Raw genomic sequence first — 18,052 nt, 5'->3', positions numbered from 1 at the left:
GGGAATACATCCCCCCTCTAGCATCGCTGCCTGGGTCGCAGCTGCATGGGAATACATCCTGCCTCTAGCATTGCTGCCTGGGTCACAGCTGCATCCTGCCTCTAGCATTGCTGCATGGGTCGCAGCTGCATCCTGCCTCTCTCTAGCATTGCTGCCTGGGTCGCAGCTGTATGGGAATACATCCTGCCTCTAGCATCGCTGCCTGGGTCGCAGCTGCATGGAAATACATCCTGCCTCTAGCATTGCTGCCTGGGTCGCAGCTTTATGAGAATACATCCTGCCTCTAGCATTGTTGCCTGGGTCGCAGCTGCATTGAAATACATCCTGCCCATAGTATTGCTGCCTGGGTCGCAGCTGTATGGAAATACATCCCGTCTCTAGCATTGCTGCCCGGGTAGCAGCTGCATGGGAATACATCCTGCCTCTAGCATTGCTGCATGGGTCACACTGCATGGGAATGAATCCTGCCCCTAGCATTGCTGCCTGGGTCGCAGCGGCATGGGAATACATCCTGCCTCTAGTATTGCTGCCTGGGAGGCAGCTGCAGGGGAATACATCCTGCTCTAGCATTGCTGCCTGGGTTGAAGCTGCATGTGAATACATCCTGCCTCTAGCATTGCTGCCTGCATCTCAGCTGCATGGGAATACATCCTGCCTTTAGCATTGCTGCCTGGGTTGAAGCTGCATGGGAATACATCCTGCCTATTGCATTGCTACCTGGGTCGCAGCTACATGGGAATACATCCCGCCTCTAGCATTGCTGCCTGGGTCACAGCTGCATGGGAATACATCCCGCGGGAATACATCCCGCCTCTAGCATTGCTATCTGGGTCACAGCTGCATGGGAATACATCCTGCCTCTAGCATTGCTGCCTGGGTAACAGCTGCATGGGAATACATCCTGCCTCTAGCATTGTTGCCTGGGTCGCAGCTACATGGAAATACATCCTGCCTCTAGCATTGCTGCCTGGGTCGCAGCTGCATGGGAATACATCCTGCCTCTAGCATTGCTGCCCGGGTCGCAGCTGTATGGGAATACATCCTGCCTCTAGCATTGCTGCCTGGGTCTCAGCTGCATTGAAATACATCCTGCCTCTAGTATTGCTGCCTGGGTCGCAGCTGCATGGAAATACATCCCGCCTCTAGCATTGCTATCTGGGTTGCAGCTGCATGGAAATACATCCCGCCTCTAGCATTGCTGCCTGGGAGGCAGCTGCATGGGAATACATCCTGCCCCTAGCATTGCTGCCTGGATCGCAGCTGCAAGGGAATACATCCTGCCTTTAGCATTGCTGCCTGGGTTGAAGCTGCATGGGAATACATCCTGCCTCTAGCATTGCTACCTGGGTCGCAGCTGCATGGGAATACATCCCGTGGGAATACATCCCGCCTCTAGCATTGCTATCTGAGTCACAGCTGCATGGGAATACATCCTGCCTCTAGCATTGCTGCCTGGGTCATAGCTGCATGGGAACACATCCTGCCTCTAGCATTGCTGCCTGGGTCGCAGCTGCATGGAAATACATCCTGCCTCTAGCATTGCTGCCTGGGTCACAGCTGCATGGAAATACATCCTGCCTCTAGCATCGCTGCCTGGGTCACAGCTGCATTGGAATACATCCTGCCTCTAGCATCGCTGCCTGGGTCGCAGCTGCATGGGAATACATCCTGCCTCTAGCATCGCTGCCTGGGTCGCAGCTACATGGGAATACATCCTGCCTCTAGCATCGCTGCCTGGGTCGCAGCAGCATGGGAATATATCCTGCCTCTAGCATTGCTGCCTGGGTCGCAGCTTTATGGGAATACATCCTGCCTCTAGCATTGTTGCCTGGGTCGCAGCTGCATTGAAATACATCCTGCCTCTAGTATTGCTGCCTGGGTCGCAGCTGTATGGAAATACATCCCGTCTCTAGCATTGCTGCCCGGGTAGGGGTAGCAGCTGCATGGGAATACATCCTGCCTCTAGCATTGCTGCATGGGTCACACTGCATGGGAATGAATCCTGCCCCTAGCATTGCTGCCTGGGTCACAGCTGCATGGGAATACATCCTGCCTCTAGTATTGCTGCCTGGGAGGCAGCTGCAGGGGAATACATCCTGCTCTAGCATTACTGCATGGGTCACACTGCATGGGAATGAATCCTGCCCCTAGCATTGCTGCCTGGGTTGAAGCTGCATGTGAATACATCCTGCCTCTAGCATTGCTGCCTGCATCTCAGCTGCATGGGAATACATCCTGCCTTTAGCATTGCTGCCTGGGTTGAAGCTGCATGGGAATACATCCTGCCTCTAGCATTGCTACCTGGGTCGCAGCTACATGGGAATACATCCCGCCTCTAGCATTGCTGCCTGGGTCACAGCTGCATGGGAATACATCCCGCCTCTACCATCGCTGCCTGGGTCGCAGCTGCATGGAAATACATCCAGCCTGCCTCTAGCATTGCTGCCTGGGTCGCAGCTGCATTACAATACATCCTGCCTCTAGCATTGCTGCCTGGGTCGCAGCTGCATTGAAATACATCCTGCCTCTAGTATTGCTGCTTGGGTAGTAGCTGCATGGGAATACATCCTGCCTCTTGCATTGCTACCTGGATCGCAGCTGCATGGAAATACATCCTGCCTCTAGCATTGCTGCCTGGGTCGCAGCTGCATGGGAATACATCCTGCCTCTAGCATTGCTGCCCGGGTCGCAGCTGTATGGGAATACATCCTGCCTCTAGCATTGCTGCCTGGGTCCCAGCTGCATTGAAATACATCCTGCCTCTAGTATTGCTGCCTGGGTCGCAGCTGCATGGAAATACATCCAGCCTCTAGCATTGCTGCCTGGGTCTCAGCTTTATGGAAATACATCCCGCCTCTAGCATTGCTATCTGGGTCGCAGCTGCATGGAAATACATCCCGCCTCTAGCATTGCTGCCTGGGTCGCAGCTACATGGAAATACATCCTGCCTCTAGCATTGCTGCCTGGGTCGCAGCTACATGGAAATACATCCTGCCTCTAGCATTGCTGCCTGGGTTGCAGCTGCATGGGAATACATCCTGCCTCTAGCATTGCTGCCCGGGTCGCAGCTATATGGGAATACATCCTGCCTCTAGCATTGCTGCCTGGGTCTCAGCTGCATTGAAATACATCCTGCCTCTAGTATTGCTGCCTGGGTCGCAGCTGCATGGAAATACACCCCGCCTCTAGCATTGCTATCTGGGTCGCAGCTGCATGGAAATACATCCCGCCTCTAGCATTGCTGCCTGGGTCGCAGCTGCATGGGAATACATCCCGCCTCTGGCATTGCTGCCTGGGTCGCAGCTGCATGGAAATACATCCTGCCTCTGGCATTGCTGCCCGGGTCGCAGCTGCATGGGAATACATCCCGTGGGAATACATCCTGCCTCTAGCATTGCTATCTGGGTCACAGCTGCATGGGAATACATCCTGCCTCTAGCATTGCTGCCTGGGTAACAGCTGCATGGGAATACATCCTGCCTCTAGCATTGCTGCCAGGGTCGCAGCTGCATGGGAATACATCCTGCCTCTAGCATTGCTATCTGGGTCACAGCTGCATGGGAATACATCCTGCCTCTAGCATTGCTGCCTGGGTAACAGCTGCATGGGAATACATCCTGCCTCTAGCATTGCTGCCTGGGTCGCACCTGCATGGAAATACATCCTGCCTCTAGCATTGCTGCCTGGGTCGCAGCTGCATGGAAATACATCCTGCCTCTAGCACCGCAGCCTGGGTCACAGCTGCATGGGAATACATCCTGCCTCTAGCATCGCTGCCTGGGTCGCAGCTGCATTGAAATACATCCTGCCTCTAGTATTGCTGCCTGGGTCGCAGCTGTATGTGAATACATCCTGCATCTAGCATTGCTGCATGGGTCGCAGCTGCATGGGAATAAATCCTGCCCCTAGCATTGCTACCTGGGTCGCAGCTGCATGGGAATACATCCTGCCTCTAGTATTGCTGCCTGGGAGGCAGCTGCATGGGAATACATCCTGCCTCTATCATTGCTGCCTGGGTTGAAGCTGCATGGGAATACATCCTGCCCCTAGCATTGCTGCCTGGATCGCAGCTGCAAGGGAATACATCCTGCCTTTAGCATTGCTGCCTGGGTTGAAGCTGCATGGGAATACATCCTGCCTCTAGCATTGCTACCTGGGTCGCAGCTGCATGGGAATACATCCCGCCTCTAGCATTGCTATCTGGGTCACAGCTGCATGGGAATACATCCTGCCTCTAGCATTGCTGCCTGGGTAACAGCTGCATGGGAATACATCCTGCCTCTAGCATTGCTGCCTGGGTCGCACCTGCATGGAAATACATCCTGCCTCTAGCATTGCTGCCTGGGTCGCAGCTGCATGGAAATACATCCTGCCTCTAGCACCGCAGCCTGGGTCACAGCTGCATGGGAATACATCCTGCCTCTAGCATCGCTGCCTGGGTCGCAGCTGCATTGAAATACATCCTGCCTCTAGTATTGCTGCCTGGGTCGCAGCTGTATGTGAATACATCCTGCATCTAGCATTGCTGCATGGGTCGCAGCTGCATGGGAATAAATCCTGCCCCTAGCATTGCTACCTGGGTCGCAGCTGCATGGGAATACATCCTGCCTCTAGTATTGCTGCCTGGGAGGCAGCTGCATGGGAATACATCCTGCCTCTATCATTGCTGCCTGGGTTGAAGCTGCATGGGAATACATCCTGCCCCTAGCATTGCTGCCTGGATCGCAGCTGCAAGGGAATACATCCTGCCTTTAGCATTGCTGCCTGGGTTGAAGCTGCATGGGAATACATCCTGCCTCTAGCATTGCTACCTGGGTCGCAGCTGCATGGGAATACATCCCGCCTCTAGCATTGCTGCCTGGGTCACAGCTGCATGGGAATACATCCTGTCTCTAGCATCGCTGCCTGGGTCACAGCTGCATGGAAATGCCTCCTGCCTCTAGCATTGTTGGCTTGGTCGCAGCTGTATGGAAATACATCCAGCCTGCCTCTAGCATTGCTGCCTGGGTCGCAGCTGTATGGGAATACATCCTGCCTCTAGCATTGCTGCCTGGGTCGCAGCTGCATTGAAATACATCCTGCCTCTAGTATTGCTGCCTGGGTCGCAGATGCATGGGAATACATCCTGCCTCTAGCATTGCTGCCTGGGTCGCAGCTGTATGGGAATACATACTGCCTCTAGAATTGCTGCCTGGGTCACAGCTGCATTGAAATACATCCTGCCTCTAGTATTGCTACCTGGGTCACAGCTGCATGGAAATACATCCCACCTCTAGCATTGCTGCCTGGGTCACAGCTCTATGGAAATACATCCCACCTCTAGCCTTGCTATCTGGGTCGCAGCTGCATGGAAATACATCCCGCCTCTACCATTGCTGCTTGGGTCTCAGCTGCATGGGAATACATCCCGCCTCTGGCATTGCTGCCTGGGTCGCAGCTGCATTGAAATACATCCTGCCTCTAGCATTGCTGCCTGGGTCTCAGCTGCATGGGAATACATCCCGCCTCTGGCATTGCTGCCTGGGTCGCAGCAGCATGGAAATACATCCTGCCTCTAGCATTGCTGCCCGGGTCGCCACTGCATGGGAACACATCCCGCGGGAATACATCCCGCCTCTAGCATTGCTATCTGGGTCACAGCTGCATGGGAATACATCCTGCCTCTAGCATTGCTGCCTGGGTCGCAGCTGCATGGAAATACATCCCACCTCTAGCATTGCTGCCTGGGTCTCAGCTGCATGGGAATACATCCCGCCTCTGGCATTGCTGCCTGGGTCGCAGCAGCATGGAAATACATCCTGCCTTTAGCATTGCTGCCCGGGTCGCCACTGCATGGGAATACATCCCGCGGGAATACATCCCGCCTCTAGCATTGCTATCTGTGTCACAGCTGCATGGGAATACATCCTGCCTCTAGCATTACTGCCTGGGTCGCAGCTGCATGGAAATACATCCTGCCTCTAGCATCGCTGCCTGGGTCGCAGCTGCATGGGAATACATCCCGCCTCTAGCACTGCTGCCTGGGTCGCAGCTGCATGGAGGTACATCCCGCCTATGGCAGTGCTGCCTGGGTCGCAGCTGCATGGGAATACACCCTGCCTCTAGCATCGCTGCCTGGGTCGCAGCTGCATGGGAATACATCCTGCCTCTAGCATCAGTGGCTGGGTTGCAGCAGCATGGGAATACATCCTGCCTCTAGCATCGCTGCCTGGGTCGCAGAAGCATGGGAATACATCCTGCCTCTATCACTGCTGCCTGGGATGCAGCTGCCTGGGAATACATCCTGCCTCTAGCATTGCTGCCCGGGACGCAGCTGCTTGGGAATAAATCCTGCCTCTAGCACTGCTGCCTGGGTCGCAGCTGCATGGGAATACATCACGCCTCTAGCATTGCTGCCTGGGTCGCAGCTGCATGGGAATACATCCCGCCTCTAGCATAGCTGCCTGGGTCGCAGCTGCATGGGAATACATCCCGCCTCTGGCATTGCTGCCTGGGTCACAGCTGCATGGGAATACATCCTGCCTCTAGCATTGCTGTCTGGGTCGCAGCAGCATGGAAATACATCCTGCCTCTAGCATTGCTGCCTCGGTCGCAGCTGCATTGAAATACATCCTGCCTCTAGTATTGCTGCCCGCTTCGCAGCTGCATGGGAATACATCCTGCGGGAATACATCCCGCCTCTAGCATTGCTATCTGGGTCACAGCTGCATGGGAATACATCCTGCCTCTAGCATTGCTGCCTGGGTCGCAGCTGCATGGAAACACATCCTGCCTCTAGCAACGCTGCCTGGGTCGCAGCTGCATGGGAATACATCCCGCCTCTAGCACTGCTGCCTGGGTCGCAGCTGCATGGAAGTACAACCCGCCTATGGCAGTGCTGCCTGGGTCGCAGCTGCATGGGAATACACCCTGCCTCTAGCATCGCTGTCTGGGTCGCAGCTGCATGGGAATACATCCTGCCTCTAGTATTGCTGCCTGGGTCGCAGCTGCATGGGAATACATCCTGCTTCTAGCATCGCTGCCTGGGTTGCAGCAGCATGGGAATACAAACTGCCTCTAGCATCGCTGCCTGGGTCGCAGAAGCATGGGAATACATCCTGCCTCTATCACTGCTGCATGGGATGCAGCTGGCTGGGAATACATCCTGCCTCTAGCATTGCTGCCCGGGACGCAGCTGCTTGGGAATAAATCCTGCCTCTAGCACTGCTACTCACGTCGCAGCTGCATGGGAATACATCCTGCCTCTAGCATAGCTGCCTGGGTCGCAGCTGCATGGGAATACATCCCGCCTCTGGCATTGCTGCCTGGGTCACAGCTGCATGGGAATACATCCTGCCTCTAGCATAGCTGCCTGGGTCGCAGCTGCATGGAAATACATCCTGCCTCTAGCATTGCTCCCTGGGTCGCAGCTGCATGGGAATACATCCCGCCTCTGGCATTGCTGCCTGGGTCACAGCTGCATGGGAATACATCCTGCCTCTAGCATAGCTGCCTGGGTCGCAGTTGCATGGGAATACATCCCGCCTCTGGCATTGCTGCCTGGGTCACAGCTGCATGGGAATACATCCTGCCTCTAGCATAGCTGCCTGGGTCGCAGCTGCATGGCAATACATCCTGCAGGAATACATCCCGCCTCTAGCATTGCTATCTGGGTCACAGCTGCATGGGAATACATCCTGCCTCTAGCATTGCTGCTTGGGTCGCAGCTGCATGGAAATACATCCTGCCTCTAGCATTGCTGCCTGGGTCGCAGCTGCATGGGAATACATCCCGCCTCTAGCACTGCTGCCTGGGTCGCAGCTGCATGGAAGTACAACCCACCTATGGCAGTGTTGCCTGGGTCGCAGCTGCATGGGAATACACCCTGCCTCTAGCATCGCTGCCTGGTTCGCAGCTGCATGGGAATACATCCTGCCTCTAGTATTGCTGCCTGGGTCGCAGCTGCATGGGAATACATCCTGCCTCTAGCATCGCTGCCTGGGTTGCAGCAGCATGGGAATACATCCTGCCTCTAGCATCGCTGCCTGGGTCGCAGAAGCATGGGAATACATCCTGCCTTTATCACTGCTGCCTGGGATGCAGCTGCCTGGGAATACATCCTGCCTCTAGCAATGCTGCCCGGGACGCAGCTGCTTGGGAATAAATCCTGCCTCTAGCACTGCTGCCCGGGTCGCAGCTGCATGGGAATACATCCCGCCTCTAGCATAGCTGCCTGGGTCGCAGCTGCATGCGAATACATCCCGCCTCTGGCATTGCTACCTGGGTCACAGCTGCATGGGAATACATCCTGCCTCTAGCATAGCTGCCTGGGTCATAGCTGCATGGAAATACATCCTGCCTCTAGCATTGCTCCCTGTGTCGCAGCTGCATGGGAATAAATCCCACCTATAGCATCGCTGCCTGGGTCACAGCTGCATGGGAATACATCCCTCCTCTGGCATTGCTGCCTGGGTCACAGCTGCATGGGAATACATCCTGCCTCTAGCATAGCTGCCTGGGTCGCAGCTGCATGGAAATACATCCTGCCTCTAGCATTGCTACCTGGGTCGCAGCTGCATGGAAATACACCTTGCCTCTAGCATTGCTCCCTGGGTCACAGCTGCATGGGAATAAATCCCGCCTATAGCATCGCTGCCTGGGTCGCAGCTGCATGGGAATACATCCTGCCTCTAGCATTGCTGCCTGGGAATGCATCCTTCCTCTAGCATTGCTGCCTGGGTCACAGCTGCATGGGAATACATCCCCCCTCTAGCATCGCTGCCTGGGTCGCAGCTGCATGGGAATACATCCTGCCTCTAGCATTGCTGCCTGGGTCACAGCTGCATCCTGCCTCTAGGATTGCTGCATGGGTCGCAGCTGCATCCTGCCTCTCTCTAGCATTGCTGCCTGGGTCGCAGCTGTATGGGAATACATCCTGCCTCTAACATCGCTGCCTGGGTCGCAGCTGCATGGAAATACATCCTGCCTCTAGCATTGCTGCCTGGGTCGCAGCTTTATGGGAATACATCCTGCCTCTAGCATTGTTGCCTGGGTCGCAGCTGCATTGAAATACATCCTGCCCATAGTATTGCTGCCTGGGTCGCAGCTGTATGGAAATACATCCCGTCTCTAGCATTGCTGCCCGGGTAGCAGCTGCATGGGAATACATCCTGCCTCTAGCATTGCTGCATGGGTCACACTGCATGGGAATGAATCCTGCCCCTAGCATTGCTGCCTGGGTCGCAGCGGCATGGGAATACATCCTGCCTCTAGTATTGCTGCCTGGGAGGCAGCTGCAGGGGAATACATCCTGCTCTAGCATTGCTGCCTGGGTTGAAGCTGCATGTGAATACATCCTGCCTCTAGCATTGCTGCCTGCATCTCAGCTGCATGGGAATACATCCTGCCTTTAGCATTGCTGCCTGGGTTGAAGCTGCATGGGAATACATCCTGCCTCTAGCATTGCTACCTGGGTCGCAGCTACATGGGAATACATCCCGCCTCTAGCATTGCTGCCTGGGTCACAGCTGCATGGGAATACATCCCGCCGGAATACATCCCGCCTCTAGCATTGCTATCTGGGTCACAGCTGCATGGGAATACATCCTGCCTCTAGCATTGCTGCCTGGGTAACAGCTGCATGGGAATACATCCTGCCTCTAGCATTGTTGCCTGGGTCGCAGCTACATGGAAATACATCCTGCCTCTAGCATTGCTGCCTGGGTCGCAGCTGCATGGGAATACATCCTGCCTCTAGCATTGCTGCCCGGGTCACAGCTGTATGGGAATACATCCTGCCTCTAGCATTGCTGCCTGGGTCTCAGCTGCATTGAAATACATCCTGCCTCTAGTATTGCTGCCTGGGTCGCAGCTGCATGGAAATACATCCCGCCTCTAGCATTGCTATCTGGGTTGCAACTGCATGGAAATACATCCCGCCTCTAGCATTGCTGCTGGGAGGCAGCTGCATGGGAATACATCCTGCCCCTAGCATTGCTGCCTGGATCGCAGCTGCAAGGGAATACATCCTGCCTTTAGCATTGCTGCCTGGGTTGAAGCTGCATGGGAATACATCCTGCCTCTAGCATTGCTACCTGGGTCGCAGCTGCATGGGAATACATCCCGTGGGAATACATCCCGCCTCTAGCATTGCTATCTGGGTCACAGCTGCATGGGAATACATCCTGCCTCTAGCATTGCTGCCTGGGTCATAGCTGCATGGGAACACATCCTGCCTCTAGCATTGCTGCCTGGGTCGCAGCTGCATGGAAATACATCCTGCCTCTAGCATTGCTGCCTGGGTCACAGCTGCATGGAAATACATCCTGCCTCTAGCATCGCTGCCTGGGTCACAGCTGCATTGGAATACATCCTGCCTCTAGCATCGCTGCCTGGGTCACAGCTGCATGGGAATACATCCTGCCTCTAGCATCGCTGCCTGGGTCGCAGCTACATGGGAATACATCCTGCCTCTAGCATCGCTGCCTGGGTCGCAGCAGCATGGGAATATATCCTGCCTCTAGCATTGCTGCCTGGGTCGCAGCTTTATGGGAATACATCCTGCCTCTAGCATTGTTGCCTGGGTCGCAGCTGCATTGAAATACATCCTGCCTCTAGTATTGCTGCCTGGGTCGCAGCTGTATGGAAATACATCCCGTCTCTAGCATTGCTGCCCGGGTAGGGGTAGCAGCTGCATGGGAATACATCCTGCCTCTAGCATTGCTGCATGGGTCACACTGCATGGGAATGAATCCTGCCCCTAGCATTGCTGCCTGGGTCGCAGCTGCATGGGAATACATCCTGCCTCTAGTATTGCTGCCTGGGAGGCAGCTGCAGGGGAATACATCCTGCTCTAGCATTGCTGCCTGGGTTGAAGCTGCATGTGAATACATCCTGCCTCTAGCATTGCTGCCTGCATCTCAGCTGCATGGAAATACATCCTGCCTCTAGCATTGCTGCCTGGGTCGCAGCTTTATGGGAATACATCCTGCCTCTAGCATTGTTGCCTGGGTCGCAGCTGCATTGAAATACATCCTGCCCATAGTATTGCTGCCTGGGTCGCAGCTGTATGGAAATACATCCCGTCTCTAGCATTGCTGCCCGGGTAGCAGCTGCATGGGAATACATCCTGCCTCTAGCATTGCTGCATGGGTCACACTGCATGGGAATGAATCCTGCCCCTAGCATTGCTGCCTGGGTCGCAGCGGCATGGGAATACATCCTGCCTCTAGTATTGCTGCCTGGGAGGCAGCTGCAGGGGAATACATCCTGCTCTAGCATTGCTGCCTGGGTTGAAGCTGCATGTGAATACATCCTGCCTCTAGCATTGCTGCCTGCATCTCAGCTGCATGGGAATACATCCTGCCTTTAGCATTGCTGCCTGGGTTGAAGCTGCATGGGAATACATCCTGCCTCTAGCATTGCTACCTGGGTCGCAGCTACATGGGAATACATCCCGCCTCTAGCATTGCTGCCTGGGTCACAGCTGCATGGGAATACATCCCGCCGGAATACATCCCGCCTCTAGCATTGCTATCTGGGTCACAGCTGCATGGGAATACATCCTGCCTCTAGCATTGCTGCCTGGGTAACAGCTGCATGGGAATACATCCTGCCTCTAGCATTGTTGCCTGGGTCGCAGCTACATGGAAATACATCCTGCCTCTAGCATTGCTGCCTGGGTCGCAGCTGCATGGGAATACATCCTGCCTCTAGCATTGCTGCCCGGGTCACAGCTGTATGGGAATACATCCTGCCTCTAGCATTGCTGCCTGGGTCTCAGCTGCATTGAAATACATTATGCCTCTAGTATTGCTGCCTGGGTCGCAGCTGCATGGAAATACATCCCGCCTCTAGCATTGCTATCTGGGTTGCAGCTGCATGGAAATACATCCCGCCTCTAGCATTGCTGCTGGGAGGCAGCTGCATGGGAATACATCCTGCCCCTAGCATTGCTGCCTGGATCGCAGCTGCAAGGGAATACATCCTGCCTTTAGCATTGCTGCCTGGGTTGAAGCTGCATGGGAATACATCCTGCCTCTAGCATTGCTACCTGGGTCGCAGCTGCATGGGAATACATCCCGTGGGAATACATCCCGCCTCTAGCATTGCTATCTGGGTCACAGCTGCATGGGAATACATCCTGCCTCTAGCATTGCTGCCTGGGTCATAGCTGCATGGGAACACATCCTGCCTCTAGCATTGCTGCCTGGGTCGCAGCTGCATGGAAATACATCCTGCCTCTAGCATTGCTGCCTGGGTCACAGCTGCATGGAAATACATCCTGCCTCTAGCATCGCTGCCTGGGTCACAGCTGCATTGGAATACATCCTGCCTCTAGCATCGCTGCCTGGGTCACAGCTGCATGGGAATACATCCTGCCTCTAGCATCGCTGCCTGGGTCGCAGCTACATGGGAATACATCCTGCCTCTAGCATCGCTGCCTGGGTCGCAGCAGCATGGGAATATATCCTGCCTCTAGCATTGCTGCCTGGGTCGCAGCTTTATGGGAATACATCCTGCCTCTAGCATTGTTGCCTGGGTCGCAGCTGCATTGAAATACATCCTGCCTCTAGTATTGCTGCCTGGGTCGCAGCTGTATGGAAATACATCCCGTCTCTAGCATTGCTGCCCGGGTAGGGGTAGCAGCTGCATGGGAATACATCCTGCCTCTAGCATTGCTGCATGGGTCACACTGCATGGGAATGAATCCTGCCCCTAGCATTGCTGCCTGGGTCGCAGCTGCATGGGAATACATCCTGCCTCTAGTATTGCAGCCTGGGAGGCAGCTGCAGGGGAATACATCCTGCTCTAGCATTGCTGCCTGGGTTGAAGCTGCATGTGAATACATCCTGCCTCTAGCATTGCTGCCTGCATCTCAGCTGCATGGGAATACATCCTGCCTTTAGCATTGCTGCCTGGGTTGAAGCTGCATGGGAATACATCCTGCCTCTAGCATTGCTACCTGGGTCGCAGCTACATGGGAATACATCCCGCCTCTAGCATTGCTGCCTGGGTCACAGCTGCATGGGAATACATCCCGCCTCTAGCATCGCTGCCTGGGTCGCAGCTGCATGGAAATACATCCAGCCTGCCTCTAGCATTACTGCCTGGGTCGCAGCTGCATTACAATACATCCTGCCTCTAGCATTGCTACCTGGGTCGCAGCTGCATTGAAATACATCCTGCCTCTAGTATTGCTGCTTGGGTAGCAGCTGCATGGGAATACATCCTGCCTCTTGCATTGCTACCTGGATCGCAGCTGCATGGAAATACATCCTGCCTCTAGCATTGCTGCCTGGGTCGCAGCTGCATGGGAATACATCCTGCCTCTAGCATTGCTGCCTGGGTCGCAGCTTTATGGGAATACATCCTGCCTCTAGCATTGTTGCCTGGGTCGCAGCTGCATTGAAATACATCCTGCCTCTAGTATTGCTGCCTGGGTCGCAGCGCATGGAAATACATCCCGCCTCTAGCATTGCTATCTGGGTTGCAGCTGCATGGAAATACATCCCGCCTCTAGCATTGCTGCTGGGAGGCAGCTGCATGGGAATACATCCTGCCCCTAGCATTGCTGCCTGGATCGCAGCTGCAAGGGAATACATCCTGCCTTTAGCATTGCTGCCTGGGTTGAAGCTGCATGGGAATACATCCTGCCTCTAGCATTGCTACCTGGGTCGCAGCTGCATGGGAATACATCCCGTGGGAATACATCCCGCCTCTAGCATTGCTATCTGGGTCACAGCTGCATGGGAATACATCCTGCCTCTAGCATTGCTGCCTGGGTCATAGCTGCATGGGAACACATCCTGCCTCTAGCATTGCTGCCTGGGTCGCAGCTGCATGGAAATACATCCTGCCTCTAGCATTGCTGCCTGGGTCACAGCTGCATGGAAATACATCCTGCCTCTAGCATCGCTGCCTGGGTCACAGCTGCATTGGAATACATCCTGCCTCTAGCATCGCTGCCTGGGTCACAGCTGCATGGGAATACATCCTGCCTCTAGCATCGCTGCCTGGGTCGCAGCTACATGGGAATACATCCTGCCTCTAGCATCGCTGCCTGGGTCGCAGCAGCATGGGAATATATCCTGCCTCTAGCATTGCTGCCTGGGTCGCAGCTTTATGGGAATACATCCTGCCTCTAGCATTGTTGCCTGGGTCGCAGCTGCATTGAAATACATCCTGCCTCTAGTATTGCTGCCTGGGTCGCAGCTGTATGGAAATACATCCCGTCTCTAGCATTGCTGCCCGGGTAGGGGTAGCAGCTGCATGGGAATACATCCTGCCTCTAGCATTGCTGCATGGGTCACACTGCATGGGAATGAATCCTGCCCCTAGCATTGCTGCCTGGGTCGCAGCTGCATGGGAATACATCCTGCCTCTAGTATTGCTGCCTGGGAGGCAGCTGCAGGGGAATACATCCTGCTCTAGCATTGCTGCCTGGGTTGAAGCTGCATGTGAATACATCCTGCCTCTAGCATTGCTGCCTGCATCTCAGCTGCATGGAAATACATCCTGCCTCTAGCATTGCTGCCTGGGTCGCAGCTTTATGGGAATACATCCTGCCTCTAGCATTGTTGCCTGGGTCGCAGCTGCATTGAAATACATCCTGCCCATAGTATTGCTGCCTGGGTCGCAGCTGTATGGAAATACATCCCGTCTCTAGCATTGCTGCCCGGGTAGCAGCTGCATGGGAATACATCCTGCCTCTAGCATTGCTGCATGGGTCACACTGCATGGGAATGAATCCTGCCCCTAGCATTGCTGCCTGGGTCGCAGCGGCATGGGAATACATCCTGCCTCTAGTATTGCTGCCTGGGAGGCAGCTGCAGGGGAATACATCCTGCTCTAGCATTGCTGCCTGGGTTGAAGCTGCATGTGAATACATCCTGCCTCTAGCATTGCTGCCTGCATCTCAGCTGCATGGGAATACATCCTGCCTTTAGCATTGCTGCCTGGGTTGAAGCTGCATGGGAATACATCCTGCCTCTAGCATTGCTACCTGGGTCGCAGCTACATGGGAATACATCCCGCCTCTAGCATTGCTGCCTGGGTCACAGCTGCATGGGAATACATCCCGCCGGAATACATCCCGCCTCTAGCATTGCTATCTGGGTCACAGCTGCATGGGAATACATCCTGCCTCTAGCATTGCTGCCTGGGTAACAGCTGCATGGGAACACATCCTGCCTCTAGCATTGCTGCCTGGGTCGCAGCTGCATGGAAATACATCCTGCCTCTAGCATTGCTGCCTGGGTCACAGCTGCATGGAAATACATCCTGCCTCTAGCATCGCTGCCTGGGTCACAGCTGCATTGGAATACATCCTGCCTCTAGCATCGCTGCCTGGGTCACAGCTGCATGGGAATACATCCTGCCTCTAGCATCGCTGCCTGGGTCGCAGCTACATGGGAATACATCCTGCCTCTAGCATCGCTGCCTGGGTCGCAGCAGCATGGAAATATATCCTGCCTCTAGCATTGCTGCCTGGGTCGCAGCTTTATGGGAATACATCCTGCCTCTAGCATTGTTGCCTGGGTCGCAGCTGCATTGAAATACATCCTGCCTCTAGTATTGCTGCCTGGGTCGCAGCTGTATGGAAATACATCCCGTCTCTAGCATTGCTGCCCGGGTAGGGGTAGCAGCTGCATGGGAATACATCCTGCCTCTAGCATTGCTGCATGGGTCACACTGCATGGGAATGAATCCTGCCCCTAGCATTGCTGCCTGGGTCGCAGCTGCATGGGAATACATCCTGCCTCTAGTATTGCTGCCTGGGAGGCAGCTGCAGGGGAATACATCCTGCTCTAGCATTGCTGCCTGGGTTGAAGCTGCATGTGAATACATCCTGCCTCTAGCATTGCTGCCTGCATCTCAGCTGCATGGAAATACATCCTGCCTCTAGCATTGCTGCCTGGGTCGCAGCTTTATGGGAATACATCCTGCCTCTAGCATTGTTGCCTGGGTCGCAGCTGCATTGAAATACATCCTGCCCATAGTATTGCTGCCTGGGTCGCAGCTGTATGGAAATACATCCCGTCTCTAGCATTGCTGCCCGGGTAGCAGCTGCATGGGAATACATCCTGCCTCTAGCATTGCTGCATGGGTCACACTGCATGGGAATGAATCCTGCCCCTAGCATTGCTGCCTGGGTCGCAGCGGCATGGGAATACATCCTGCCTCTAGTATTGCTGCCTGGGAGGCAGCTGCAGGGGAATACATCCTGCTCTAGCATTGCTGCCTGGGTTGAAGCTGCATGTGAATACATCCTGCCTCTAGCATTGCTGCCTGCATCTCAGCTGCATGGGAATACATCCTGCCTTTAGCATTGCTGCCTGGGTTGAAGCTGCATGGGAATACATCCTGCCTCTAGCATTGCTACCTGGGTCGCAGCTACATGGGAATACATCCCGCCTCTAGCATTGCTGCCTGGGTCACAGCTGCATGGGAATACATCCCGCCGGAATACATCCCGCCTCTAGCATTGCTATCTGGGTCACAGCTGCATGGGAATACATCCTGCCTCTAGCATTGCTGCCTGGGTAACAGCTGCATGGGAATACATCCTGCCTCTAGCATTGTTGCCTGGGTCGCAGCTACATGGAAATACATCCTGCCTCTAGCATTGCTGCCTGGGTCGCAGCTGCATGGGAATACATCCTGCCTCTAGCATTGCTGCCCGGGTCACAGCTGTATGGGAATACATCCTGCCTCTAGCATTGCTGCCTGGGTCTCAGCTGCATTGAAATACATCCTGCCTCTAGTATTGCTGCCTGGGTCGCAGCTGCATGGAAATACATCCCGCCTCTAGCATTGCTATCTGGGTTGCAGCTGCATGGAAATACATCCCACCTCTAGCATTGCTGCTGGGAGGCAGCTGCATGGGAATACATCCTGCCCCTAGCATTGCTGCCTGGATCGCAGCTGCAAGGGAATACATCCTGCCTTTAGCATTGCTGCCTGGGTTGAAGCTGCATGGGAATACATCCTGCCTCTAGCATTGCTACCTGGGTCGCAGCTGCATGGGAATACATCCCGTGGGGATACATCCCGCCTCTAGCATTGCTATCTGGGTCACAGCTGCATGGGAATACATCCTGCCTCTAGCATTGCTGCCTGGGTCATAGCTGCATGGGAACACATCCTGCCTCTAGCATTGCTGCCTGGGTCGCAGCTGCATGGAAATACATCCTGCCTCTAGCATTGCTGCCTGGGTCACAGCTGCATGGAAATACATCCTGCCTCTAGCATCGCTGCCTGGGTCACAGCTGCATTGGAATACATCCTGCCTCTAGCATCGCTGCCTGGGTCACAGCTGCATGGGAATACATCCTGCCTCTAGCATCGCTGCCTGGGTCGCAGCTACATGGGAATACATCCTGCCTCTAGCATCGCTGCCTGGGTCGCAGCTGCATGGGAATACATCCCGCCTCTAGCATCGCTGCCTGGGTCGCAGCTGCATGGAAATACATCCAGCCTGCCTCTAGCATTACTGCCTGGGTCGCAGCTGCATTACAATACATCCTGCCTCTAGCATTGCTGCCTGGGTCGCAGCTGCATTGAAATACATCCTGCCTCTAGTATTGCTGCTTGGGTAGCAGCTGCATGGGAATACATCCTGCCTCTTGCATTGCTACCTGGATCGCAGCTGCATGGAAATACATCCTGCCTCTAGCATTGCTGCCTGGGTCGCAGCTGCATGGGAATACATCCTGCCTCTAGCATTGCTGCCTGGGTCGCAGCTTTATGGGAATACATCCTGCCTCTAGCATTGTTGCCTGGGTCGCAGCTGCATTGAAATACATCCTGCCTCTAGTATTGCTGCCTGGGTCGCAGCTGTATGGAAATACATCCCGTCTCTAGCATTGCTGCCCGGGTAGGGGTAGCAGCTGCATGGGAATACATCCTGCCTCTAGCATTGCTGCATGGGTCACACTGCATGGGAATGAATCCTGCCCCTAGCATTGCTGCCTGGGTCGCAGCTGCATGGGAATACATCCTGCCTCTAGTATTGCTGCCTGGGAGGCAGCTGCAGGGGAATACATCCTGCTCTAGCATTGCTGCCTGGGTT

This window comes from Ambystoma mexicanum, chromosome 13, assembly GCF_040938575.1.
Source record: "Ambystoma mexicanum isolate Mex_15411 chromosome 13, UKY_AmexF1_1, whole genome shotgun sequence".
Lineage (NCBI taxonomy): Eukaryota > Metazoa > Chordata > Amphibia > Caudata > Ambystomatidae > Ambystoma > Ambystoma mexicanum.
Note: the sequence above shows the minus strand (reverse complement) of the source record.